The sequence below is a fragment of the Herpailurus yagouaroundi genome, unplaced genomic scaffold (assembly GCF_014898765.1).
Source record: "Herpailurus yagouaroundi ecotype Mexico unplaced genomic scaffold, PumYag 214, whole genome shotgun sequence".
Taxonomy (NCBI): domain Eukaryota; kingdom Metazoa; phylum Chordata; class Mammalia; order Carnivora; family Felidae; genus Herpailurus; species Herpailurus yagouaroundi.
Window position 1 is genome coordinate 7,226,322 of NW_024412445.1, and position 13,260 is coordinate 7,239,581.

Genomic DNA, 13,260 nt, shown 5'->3' on the forward strand with positions numbered 1-13,260 from the left:
TCACATCCATGGTTTCTGTTTTTTTTTCACATTTTCTATTTATTTTTTGAACTTCTCATTTTGTTCCTGCATTTTTTAAATCTTATTTCATGTAGTTGTCTATTTGTGTCCTCTTATGTTTCATTGGCTTTCTGTAAGGTGTTTATTTTTATTTTTTTTAGGGGGGTAGGTCAAGGAAATTGTAGATATCCAATCTTTTGTGGTCTGTTACTGGACCTTATTAGTTTCTTCTTATGGCATCATATTTGTCTAATTTTTCATGATGTATGTAATACTGCAGTCTGTGCATTTCAAAGGACAAACACCTCTTCTGGTCTTTACAGACCACTGCCAGTAGGTGAAGACTTTCCTATTTGTTCCACAGTCTGATCAGATCACTTCTTGAGTTGCACTCATGCTGGTTTGGAGCCTATTACAAGGCTGTCAGTAGGTCTGCAGTAGGGTCCATGATTGATTGATTTACTATCATCAGCTTGGGTGGGGCATGGGTCCTGTCTGGTCCCTGGTTGGATAGGACTGCTTCCAGCATCTTGTTCAGTAGGGTGGAGCTGGGACAAGAGTTTACTTCAAGGTCACATTTGGGTCATCAGGCCCTATGAATCAGTGGGTCTATTACCTGATTCATAGAAGGTGTGGTTCCCACCAGGTCCCTAGGTGGGCTGCTGCCTGATCATTGGGTGGATTTCTGAATCAATAAGACTGAGCCTTAACTGTGGCTAAGAGAGAATGGAACTGTGCCCCAGCATTGTTTCAGATGGCATGGCCAAGACTGAGGTCTGTAAACTTGGCTCTGAAGGCATGGATGGGGGTGTCTCCAATCAGGTTCCTGAGCCAGCTAGATTGATCTTGTTAGCAATTGGAGGTGCGAGGGCTATCTATATCCTTTCAGGGTCTCCAGGGGCACAGATATCAATGTCTCTGACAGGTCCCCTGGGCCAGCAGTATTGCTAATGGACAGTGAGTGAGAGGGGCTGGAGGTGAGACTAGGGCCTTTTCAAGGTCTCCGGGAGGATATATTGGAAGGTATCTTACTGGATCCTTGGGCTAGCAAGTCTTATGTCCAACTGCAGCTGTGATGAGGTTGTGCCCAAGTACAGGAATGTTCAGCATCTCCAAGGGTGCAACAAGAAGTGTCTCCTGCTGAATCTTTGTGCTAGCAGGAGTGTTAAGCATACTGCAGTTGGGAGGGACTATAAGACCCTTTCAGAACCTCCAGGGTTACAGATGGGAGTGTCTCCCACTGGGACCCTAGACCCTAAGAACTGAGGGTAGACTAGCTGTGAGGGAGTTAAAGCCATAAATAGAGACTTTTCAGGATCTCTGGGGACACAGATTAAAGTTTCTCCTGCCTGGCCGCTTGTCCAGCAAGGCAGCTTGTGGACAATGACTGGTAGGCACTGGAGCCACATGTGGGTCCCTTTCAGGGTTTCTGGGTTTGCAGGTGTGAGTTTCTCCCACTGGTTTCCTGTTCTGGCAGTACTGTTTGCAGACTGCCTGGGAAGGGCTAGAGCTCAGTCACAGATCCCTTTCAGCATCTAGAGTCTGACTGAGTCTGTAAAACTTAACCTCCAGGGCCCCTGGACCATGGCTGAGGGTAGGTAGGGCTGGTTCATGGGTCACATTAGAGTCCACAGCTGAAGAGGTCTATATATCGTTACCTCCTGTACAGGTGAGCATGACTCTTCTTGGGTTTCTGGTTATATTGTGCTGTAGGCTGTAGCCAATTCTTCAAGGGTATGGAGCTGTTTCTAGGTCTACAGCCAAGACCATGGTTTGTGAGTCTGCTACCCGTGTGTGAGCCTTCCTTTTCAAGATGTCTCTCCTTGGTATTGGAATGTACAAGGATTTCATGATCTCCCACTTGGATCCCAAATCTCCCACGTAGGTACTTGTGTCTGTGGATGGATGGAAATTACTGTTGGTATGGAGAGTTTTTCCAAGCACCATGTATTTTATATCGGTTCACTCTTTCTTCAGAGGAGCTTGGTTTTATAAATGTGAATTGCTCTAACATTTACAAACAATGGGTCACAGATTTTTTTTTTACCTAATCCTTTGCTCTTGAGAGATAGTTAAGAGGTTACCCATAATATGAATGGTCTGGAAAATGAGTTTTCCCCCCAAAATACTATTCAAAACAGTGAACGGTTATCAGTAAGTTTGCCGCCTTTATGTTTTTATCCTCGTTGCTTAGCACTACTGTGGAAAAGGCTATGTTCGTTAAAGAATTGTTGATAGAGCTCCTACTTTGTACACGTCCTTCTAGGGGCTACGGCACAAGATGACATCTGCTCTTGTGGTTTACATTCTAGCAGCGAAAGAATATGTACAGAATACAGAATATGTACAGAATTAATAAATACATAGATACAGAATATGGTGTACAGAATGTACATAAATACATAGATACATTAAACTAGATAGTATATTTAAAGGACACAAATGCCATGGAATTGGAAAATAGAAGTATAGGGCAAGAAAGAAGCAGGAGAAGTACTACTGAAATTTTAAATGAAGTGGTTATAGTAGGCTTTATAGAGAAGATGACATCGGATCAAAAACTTGGGGAAGATGAAGGAGCAGGCTGTAATGACATCTGGGGACAGGGTTTTGCCAGTGGAATGACCCCAGAGGCATGACTGGCACTTTCCAGGGACAGCAAGGAAGGAACTGTGGCCCAGGAGACCTGAGGTATCAGAAGAGCAGCACAGGATAACAGAAGGTGATACATATCCAGGTGTCATGGGGCTTCTTAAGCCATTGTAAGGATTTGGCATCTATTCTGAGTTAAATGTTATGCCATTACAGTGTCTTAAAAAAATGAATGGCATGGTGAATATTTAGGTTTTAACAGGATCACACTTATGGCTGTGCTGAGAATGCTCTGTGTGTGGTATAGAGAGTGGAGACCCGTTAAGAGGGTAAGGCAGAACTCCAGGTGACATAGTGATGGCCCTGATCACAGAAGGGACCAGGGTCACAGACCAGGTGGAGTAGCTGGATGTAGTTTGAGGAAAGAAATGACCACATTTCCTACCAGTTAGAGATTTACAAGGTGAAAGAATGTGACGAGTCAAGAATGACTTCCTGGTTGTGATTAAGAACACAAGGAATTGGGCACAGCATTGGGAAAGTGGCTGCTGGGGAAGGGAGTGTCATATTCAGACCAGAGTTCTTCTTTGCACGTGGCATGACTGAGACATCAGATACATTCAGCAAGCCATGGCAAAGGGCAGTGTCTCAGGGAGAGGAAAAACATTGGGGCAGACTGTAAATATTTCTTCAATATAATGTTGGCATTGGAAAAAGATGAAAAATCTACATTAATGGATACAAGGTGAGATCCATAGTTCAACTTCATCTTATGGCAAAACAAAAGTCCATGAGGGTAAGGGCACATGACACTAAAGAGAAGAATAAGAAGCTGCCTTCTGGATTCTATACTTGTTTCTTATCTTCCTATAGTAGGCTTCAAAATAATAATTGAATATATTTGTATATATTTTGTCTTTTAAAATATACTTTTAAGATATTACATACCTTACTATATTTATTGAAATGAATATATTTCAAGAATAATTTTTTTAAGTTTATTCATTTATTTTGAGAGAGACAAACAGTGTGAGTGGGGGAAGGGCAGAAAGAGAGGGGGTGGGGGGGAGAGAGAATCCCAAGTAGACTCTACGCTGTCAGCACAGAGCCCAACATGGGGCTCGAACTCACGAAACTGTGAGGTCATGACCTGAGCTGAAACCGAGAGTTGGATGTCCAACCAGCTGAGCCACCCAGGTGCCCAAAGAATAATTTTTGATAAGTACACTATCATATGTTTTTCAGAATTTCTAAATGACAGTCATTTTTACTGATGAACAATCTAAGGGTCTAAGTGGGTTTAAATGTGTACCATCACATTTGGCTTCCTTCAACACTAACTTTCTACTTCAAACTGTACATTTTCTCTTATATTGATTAAATATTCTATTATGAAACCATAAATAAACTCTGATATTTCCTTGGAAAAATAGACTTAATATGAAATGAATTCCGCTGCTCAATCTGGTAAGAAATAAGGCACATGGTGAGCTTAAAGCAAAGACAGAAAGCAAGAAAACATGGCAGACATAGTCTTCTTGTACCGCACAGTGTATCTGCTAATATCCCATTCGATTGAATAAAATGGAAAACTACAAAAGCTAAAAGCTTTTCTTTTTTTCCTAATAAGACAATGCCCGTTCTGTAGTTTGATTTGTACAAATCAGTGGACAGACCGTTGAAGGTTTACGCAACCGCAGAATGTGTAAATGTCAGAAGACAAAGCTTCCTTTTGAAATCGTAGGTCTTTGTCTCCCATGGATCGCTGAGGGTTAACCTCCGCCATATACCACTGTCCCTTGGCTTCTGAGGCAGCCACGTGAGTGTGCCGTGCCACACACTCATGCTTGTGATAGTAGTTCCAATCATTCCCTGGGCTATGCCTGAGAGCCCACAGAGCTGAATGATCGGAAGTCGCTAGAACCAGCAAAGAACAAAAGGGTTGTACACATTCTGTCATGAAAGGCAAACTCATCCAAGGAAAATGCTTGGTGCAAATGTCATTCCTTTCTCTCCGGAGCTGGAGTGCCCGGATTTCTGAAAAGGGCTTCGTGCTTGAAATTTTCTTTGAGCAGAATGTTTGAAATCATGCAAGCTGGAGAGGCAAATAAGGCAAAACCGTTCCCCACATGTAGAAAAATCAGCAGAAGCTTTCAAACATATGACTTATGAAACAGCACAGCTGGGGTTCTTTTTGAGCAGTGTGTCAAGCTATTACTCAGAGCACTGAAGATGTGGTTTTTGCTTCCTGCTATGTTTCTCTGAAAAGCCGTTGAAAAGAACCGGCGAGCCGCATTCAAAATGTGGAGAGAAACATAAAAAGTGGTGTATGCTATTCAATCAGGAATTTCTCTGCCTTTGTGGAAGCTGACGCCTTTGTTATTAGTTAGAATTACAGTGAAAACACTGCCACTTAAGTAAATAGTTGACGCCCTGTACACCTTTATGTGACACGTAGAAGTTGGAGGCATAGCAAAATATCATCGTGGAGAGAATATATGATTTCAGGTTAGAAAGCTTGGGGAGCAGAACTGGATCCATGAGCTTCTAGTTAAGAGAGATGAATTCTACCAATTTTTAGATGGGGAATAAGAAGAACACAGACCGAACAGTGTAGGTATTTTAAAATGAGCAAATGAGAAAATATTTGTCAATATCGCTTTTTTGAAATTATTTGCTCGATGTCTCACATCCATTAGGAGGCCTACTAAAAAAAAGAAAAAGTTGGCAAAAGCTGGAGAACTTATGTATTGTTGATGGGAATGGAAAATGGCACAACTGTCATGGAAAACATGGAAAATATTAAAAGTAGAATTACCATGTGATCCAATAATTCCACTTCTGAGTATATACCCAAAAGAGATTAAAAAAAGGGTCTCAGAGTGGTATCTGCACACCCACGTTCATAGCAGTATTATTCACACTAACTAAAAGTTGGAAACAGCCCAAGTGTCCAATGAAAGATGAATGGATAACCAAAATGTGGTATATACACACAATGGAATATTTTTCAACATTAAGAAGAGAGAAGATCCTGGGAGCCTGGGTGGCTAAGTCAATTAAAGGTCCCACTTCAGCTCAGGTCATGATCTTGCAGTTTGTGAGTTTGAGCCCGGAGTCAGGCTCTGTGCTGACAGCTCGGAGCCTGGAGCCTGCTTAGGATTCTGGGTCTCCCTCTGTCTCCACCCCTCCCCCTTTCATGTTCTGTCTCTGTCACTCAAAAACAAATACACAGAAGAAGAAGAAGAAAGAAGAAGAAGAAGGAGAAGGAGAAGAAGAAGAAGAAGGAGAAGGAGAAAAAGAAGGAGAAAAGATCCTTTCACATGCCACAGCACGGACCAACCTGGAGAACATTATGCTAAGTGAAATAAGTCAGTTTCCAAAACACAAATTCTGTATAGTTCTACTTATTTGAGGCACCTAGTGTGATCATATCCATAGAGACAGAAATAGATTGAATAGATCCAGTAGGATGGTGGGTGCCAGGGCCTGGGGGAGGGAGCAATGGAAAGTATTGTTTAATGGATAGACTTTCGATTTGGGAAGATGAAGAGTTTCAGAGGGTGGATGGTGGTGATGGTTGCACAACAATATGAATGTACTTAATACCGCTGAACTGTACGTTTAAAAAAAATGGTTACAATTATACATGTTAAGTTATGCATGTTTTACCACAATAAAAAATAGTTGGAAAAAATGTACTATCTTACTGACATCATCGTTATTGTTGTGGATCGTTCCCAAGGACCTCATGAGGATTATTGCTGAAAATAGAAACAACACATTGTGGCTGTGGATTTTAAATAATTAAGAAAGCTCACGGGCTTTGAGCATAAACCAGCAGGATTCAAAATGCCAAAGACAAATGGATGGAAGGCATAATTAGGCCTCTGATTCCCAGGTAGATATTTTTTTAATCTATGCAAAAGATAAATGGGAATTTGGAACTTATCAATATAGAAGTCCTAGGATGACTTTTGTAGAAACAGTTACACATGTTTACTAAGTAAATTCAATTTATTTTATTTTATTTTTTAAAATTTTTTATTTAATTTTTTTTTTGAGAAAGTACACACATGCAAGACCAGGAAGGAGGCAGAGAGAGAGGGAGAGAGAGAATCAGAAGCAGGACGCTCACTGTCAGCACAGAGCCCGAAGTGGGGCTCGAACTCACAAACTATGCAATCATGACCTGAGCCTAAATCGAGAGTCAGATGCTTAACTGACTGGGCCACCCAGGTGCCCCAGCTTATTTTAATGTGTTGTGTAGAATGGGTATTACATACACACATTAAAGAATGAAATAGGTCTACAGTAAAGTAGAGAGAAAAGGATGAGGGAAATAGAGGCGAAAGAATGCTCCCTCCTTTGCCCTTTCTTCCAGAAAAAAATGTTACATCAAAATGGCTTTTAGAGGTGCTTGGGAGTCTCAGTGAAGCGTCTGACTCTGAATCTCAGCTCAGGTCATGATCTCATGGTTCATGAGACTGAGATTCACATCAGGCTCTGCACTCTGCACTCTCCACAGCATGGAGCCTGTTCGGGATTCTCTCCCCATTCCTCGCTGTCCCTCCCCATTTCTATCTCTCTCTGAAAATAAATAAATAAACTTAAAAAAAATGAATTTTAAAAATTAGTTATTAATTTTACAAGTTTTTTTTTCAGGAGACTGTTAAAATATTTGAAAAGAATTCCATTCAGAAATAACAATGTATATAAATATATATACATATATATATAATATATATTTGTTGTGTAGACAACAAAACAACAAAAATTCAAACCAAAATATTACAAAAGTCTACTAAATAAATTCTACTAAAATAAAGTAATTGATAGAAATAGTTATTCCACATACATGAACACAATAATCAAAATTATAAGATACATGTGCATCTATACATATATGTATATGCCTTAACATATGTTAGGGCTTTTTGATATCTTGAAACTCTTAATTGGAAAAACTATGGGGGAAAGCAATCATTAATACATGTCACTAAATTATTGTTAATGTGGTACAACTAAATAACTATACTTCTGAGATTCTATCCTGTAACTATAATCTGTAATACATAAAAGAGTAATATTCATTATGGAAAATATTAGAAACCAAACTAATGCCCAACATGGAAAACAATGTTATGCAAATTAGTAGATATTAAAATCTCAGGAAAATAAAGGAGATTTTCTTTAATTATATGGCTTACTACTTTTCTGTCGCTGCATGACAAAAGACCACAGTTAATGTCTTAACATGATATTCATTTACCTCACAATCCTGCTGGGTCAAAAGTCTGTCTATAGGTCAGCTGGATCCTCTACTCAGGGTCTCCCAGACTGGAATCAAGATGATGACTAGGGTTAGGATATTTTCTGGGGCTCAGTCACCTCTCTCAAATTTATTTTTCTGTGGCTGCAGGACTGAGGGCCCAGGAGAGTAGTGGCTATTGGCCGGAGGCTGCCCACAGTTCCTTGCCATGGGGCCCGCTCCATAGGAAAATCTCATGACTGGCTGTATGCTTCTTCAAAGCCAGCCACAGAGTGTCTCGTTTTTAGCTAAGACATAATTTAAATTGAAAAATTCAATCACCATTGCTATATGGTATTAATTAAAAATAAGTCACAGGGCTGCCCATATTAAATTGCAGGAGATTACCAATTGTGTGGGTCATTGTGATTGTCACTGGGAATCACTTAGAGTGATTCTGCCCCACATAATAAAGGCATAAACTATACAGTAAATGAAAAGAGCAGAATGCAATGTCAAACAGAAATATTCACCCCCAAAAATCTTAGGCTGAAATCAATCCACCGTCAAATTATCAGAAATGATAATTTATCATTTGTGACTCTGAAAAATTACTTAAAACAGAAAGGAAAATATTCAAGACATCCTAAAGTGAGTTTTAGCTAACACAAAACAAAACAAAACAAACAAATGAATACCACAAAGGGATTGCTCTAACTGCTATTAAGTGTACCCAAGAAACTTGAACAGGTTTCATTTTACTTTTGCCTTCATATTCTTAGCACAGCCTCTGGATCTGAATTTTAGGATTCTATATTATCATGAGGCTTTCCCTTACCACAATTAAATACAGTTTCGGAGATGCTTAATATCCGAGCAATTTGCATGTGCACAAGTTTTTCTCATGACCTGAACCCCATTTTCAATATAAATTCCATAACTCAAGAAATAGGAGAGAACCCTATTTCTCTCTATATAGGAGAGAACTCAAGGAATAGGTTTGAGAACCACAGGAAAGCAAATTCTCAGAATACCTGATATTTTCCCGACTATTCATCTTCTTTGCCTCATGTTTTTCTATCAGCTCTCACACCAGATATGAACGTAAAATGATTTATACAGATTTTTAATACCAAAAAGAACATAGGAACAATGTACTTACTTGAGGTTCATCCAGAAGAATTAAATGGAAAAACACTAGTTGGAACATAAATGCATTCAAGAGAAAAAGGCCGGGGGAAGGGGGGAAGCTTGAGCAAATTTCTTTTCCTGAAACAACATATTTTTTTTAGCTGGAATAATTTCAGTGATTTAAAATTAGCAACTTTCTCTCTTGTTCTCTTCAGGGCTGTGCACTGAAAGCTGAACTCAAGATAAAGTATGCATGTAACACGGTCAGAATAAGAGCAAGAAATATTAGAGGATGAAGACACAAAGACATGCTCTTCTCTGCTTCTTGTCCCCACCGCTACTGTGCAGGTCCATGGTCTCCGTTAATATGCTCACTAGAATTTATACAACCTGAGCAGACACCATCTTGACTTTGTAGCTTTCCTTTATACCAAACAATGGTAAACCAGGATGACGTGTCAGGAATCACTACCTCTCCTAGGAGCTTCAGTGTTCGGATCAGTGTTGGTGATTGAATGAGGATCTGAATATTGTTAAGCCCTCTGGAAGCTAACGACACAAAAGGTAGTGATAATCTTGATGAGCTGGGTACAGCTTCTGTGCTAGAACGCTAAGCAAGGCCATTTCTATTCATAATTCCATTGGCACTCATGAACGCTCTAGGAAGTAATTATTATTGCAATCCTAGTGGAGAAGGCAAAGGGAAAAAAAGTTACAAGGCCTTCAGTCTCTAGTAATATAGAACCAAATAAGCAACAGACAGCAAGAAACAAACAGCAATTTGAGCATTTTATTTCGGGGAATAATTTCCTGAGAAGATCCTATGAGTTTTAGTGAGGAAATACAGCTATCTAGAGTAAATTACTTTCTTTCTATATAATTCCAATCATTGCAGATAATATTTTTTGCAAAACACAATGAAATGAAAGTTATCAGACATATGAAAATCTTGTTTTGTATTATTAGATACAATAAACATAAAATTACTTTATAATAATTCTATGTAATTTTAAATTGTATAATTCTAAATAATATAATAGTAATGTCTAAATAGCTTCTAAATTTTTAATTTTTATAATAAATTGTAAATACTCTGAATTCCTTTCCTTCTTTTTTAAAAAAGAAATTTAATGTTTACTTATTTTTGAAAGAGAGGCAGAGCATGAGTGGGGGAGGGGGAGAGAGAGAGAGACAGGGTGACACGAATCCAAAACGGGCTCCAGGCTCTGAGCTGTCAGCATAGACCCTGACGTGGGGCTCAAACCCACGAACCATGAGATCATGACCTGAGCAGAAGTGGGACACTTAACTGACGCAGCCACCCAGGTGCCCCTCCTTTCCTTCTTTAATAACAGACGAATGACAAAAATTTGTGGATCTATATCCATGTGCACACCACACTATGAAGAGTAATGATACTGAAAATGTTTCTGACATAATTGCTAAAATTTATGTAACAGAGATCATTGAGCTATTTATTATGATGTTTTTAAAGGTTAGTTCAATAAAATAATACCAAATCAAATTTCAATAGCATACATTCTTTGAGGACTAAATAATTGTCTGTAGGAGCAACTCTTTTATGATGTAGGTTTAATCTAATAATAAACTTAAAATACTTGAGTAAATATTTCACTATACACCATGTCAGAAAATCGTCTATAAGTACAATTTCTCCAAAATTATTATTAGTAAAGATTGAGGAACAGGTAGATCATTAATGTTACATTTTACCTAAAGATCTTGCTTCAGATAGATCAATGTAGATTTTTGATCAATTGCAGTAGGAAGTTCTATCATTCTTTTGAAAATGAAGCTACACAGAAGGGCATATTCCTAAACAGAAAGAAGGGAGTAAGAATCTAAGAGAAAGAATACAAGTTCATTCTAAGGATACAGTACAAGATTGCTTCTAACAATTTGCAAGTGGTGATTGAAACACTGAAATTTTGCATTATTGATTTTTCTTTTTTTTAATGTTTATTTATTTTTGAGGGACAGAGAGAGTGTAAGTGGGAGAGAGGCAGAGAGAGAGAGAGAGAGAGAGAGAGAGAGAGAGAATTCGAAGCAGGCTCCGAGCTATCAGCACAGAGCCTGATGCAGGGCTCAAACCCAGGAACTGTGAGATCATGACCTGAGCCACAGTCGGATGCATAACCTACTGAGCGGCCCAGGCGCCCCATATTATTGAATTTTTAATACTGCAATTGATAATTTTTGATTGAAATTGCCCATTGCAGTCAAACCCACATACAAGGAAACTGAATTAAGCCTCCAGGTGTTGTTAAGTAATATCACTCCCTGGTGAACCCCAAGATGAATTATTTGATACATTTACTCTCAGATAACTTATAGATTTTATATATTTTATGCACTGGTTGGAAAAAAGCCAATTAAATATTGGATGACATCTGCCAAAATAAGTATTATGGTTTAAATATATTTGACATTGTGACACTCTTTCTGAAATTGATGAGGTCGGAGAGCTAATTGTCTGTTGAGTCCACTTTTACAGTATGAAAAGAAAACCTCATACTTAGCCTTGAAGAAAGCCCACACAATACAATACAGGAAGGGGTAGTTTAAGTTCATTCGAAACTGTTTAAATAATTAAAGTAGTTTTGATCCATTAAAATGTGTAGAAATTGTAAATTAGGATACAATGCTTTATGCTAAATATATGAACTGGTATATTTTGAGACTATTAATTCTGACCTTTTTTTATTAAGATACAAGCCATAATATACCTACAGAATAATAATTTAGGGATCATGTAGGTTTATGACAACTTCCCCCATATTGATTTGTGTCCACAGAGTTAAAGTTTGAATGATGAATATTCATTTTGATCTTCTAGATTTCCACACACACAAAAAACAGGAGGTATAACTGTGGTCTATAAAGGACTAGCCACATCCAGATCTTACTGCTCTATTTGAATAATGGTGACCTCAAAACCCATATGTGCAATTTGTCAAGAATGAAACCTGAACACATTTTAAGGTTAGTAAAACAATGGGTTTTCAACTTGGAGTGAAGGCTGAGGCTGAGAGGTTTCTATTTTCAAAAATAAGACGGGTCTTATTTTTGGATCCATTTTGGACATTATGTGCCCGTCTGGGGGTGACCATGTCCTGGGCTTACTAAGATCACATCTACAGGGGATGCAAGGACTCTGCCAGTCAAAACAGGCTTTCAGGTGGGAGAAGGTATCTCATGAGCACTATTTTAGTGGAAGAAACTTTTATTTAGCTGTGCTTATTTATTTACTTAATGAAATCATTTGTTACATGTAAGAAATGTGAACACTGAAAACACCTGAATTTTCCTTAATTTTGAAGCTAGGAAACACAGTTTCTCATATCTTAATCAACATCTGGGCTTTTATATAATACATCTAATGAGTTCACATTTGGTTACTTCAGCCATTTGGCTTTGGGAAGACGACACTAGGTATCCCTAGCGTATCCCCAGGGATAGACTAGATTGTCCAGAAAGCAGATGCCGAGGCTATGATGGAGAACTACATTTCTGGGGAGCAAGAGAGACCAACAGATTGAGGCAGAACAGGAGAGAGAGCCCATTTGTAAATGAATCAGAAAGCTACCTTTATGTATGTATGTGTGTATGTATTTAAGTAATTTGGGGTGTACAAAAAATTAGAAAGACTGGAAATATTTAAGTAGCAAACATGTACATTACATAACACAGACCAGGATACTCAGATGGTAAACCAGAACTTGTATCCAGTTTTGTGGCATGTGGTTAACGTTATGCAATTCAGTGTGCCTGGGTGGCTCAATCGGTTAAGTGTCTGAAGACTTAGGCTTAGGTCATGACCTTGAGGTTTGTGAATTCGAGCCCTCCCCAACCCTCCCCCCCCCCCGCCCCTGTCCTTAGGCTCTGTGTTGACAGCTCAGAGCCTGGAGCCTGCTTCCAATTCCCTCTCTCTCTGCCCTTCCCCTGCTCGTGCTCAATCTCTCTCTCTCTCTCTCTCTCTCTCTCTCTCAAAAAATGAATAAACAATAAAAAAATTTTTAGAAAATGTTATGCAACTTTATTAGGTGTTTGATTCCTCATATTGGACAGGATGCAATTAGTTATAAAACCTGAAATGTTACTTTTATCTTTAATATACAAAAAATATTTAAAGACCCAACAAGTTCTAATACTATTTATTTTATTTGGTAAACAAAAATCTTATTGTAGAAACTCAAAATAACGTAATATATTTTTGTAAATATGGTCAGTTCTTTTTAGTGGATGGATTGTCCAAGAATTAAAGA

General features: G+C 38.6%; 1 long non-coding RNA gene across 1 annotated transcript; it reads left to right on the forward strand.

Annotated features, from left to right (window-relative positions):
* Positions 1-1,560: 1,560 nt before the first annotated feature.
* On the forward strand, positions 1,561-11,971 carry LOC121017035 (uncharacterized). The gene is made up of 3 exons (XR_005784596.1): positions 1,561-1,669; positions 9,190-9,538; positions 11,832-11,971. It is a non-coding gene; the product is annotated as an uncharacterized LOC121017035 (long non-coding RNA).
* Positions 11,972-13,260: the final 1,289 nt, after the last annotated feature.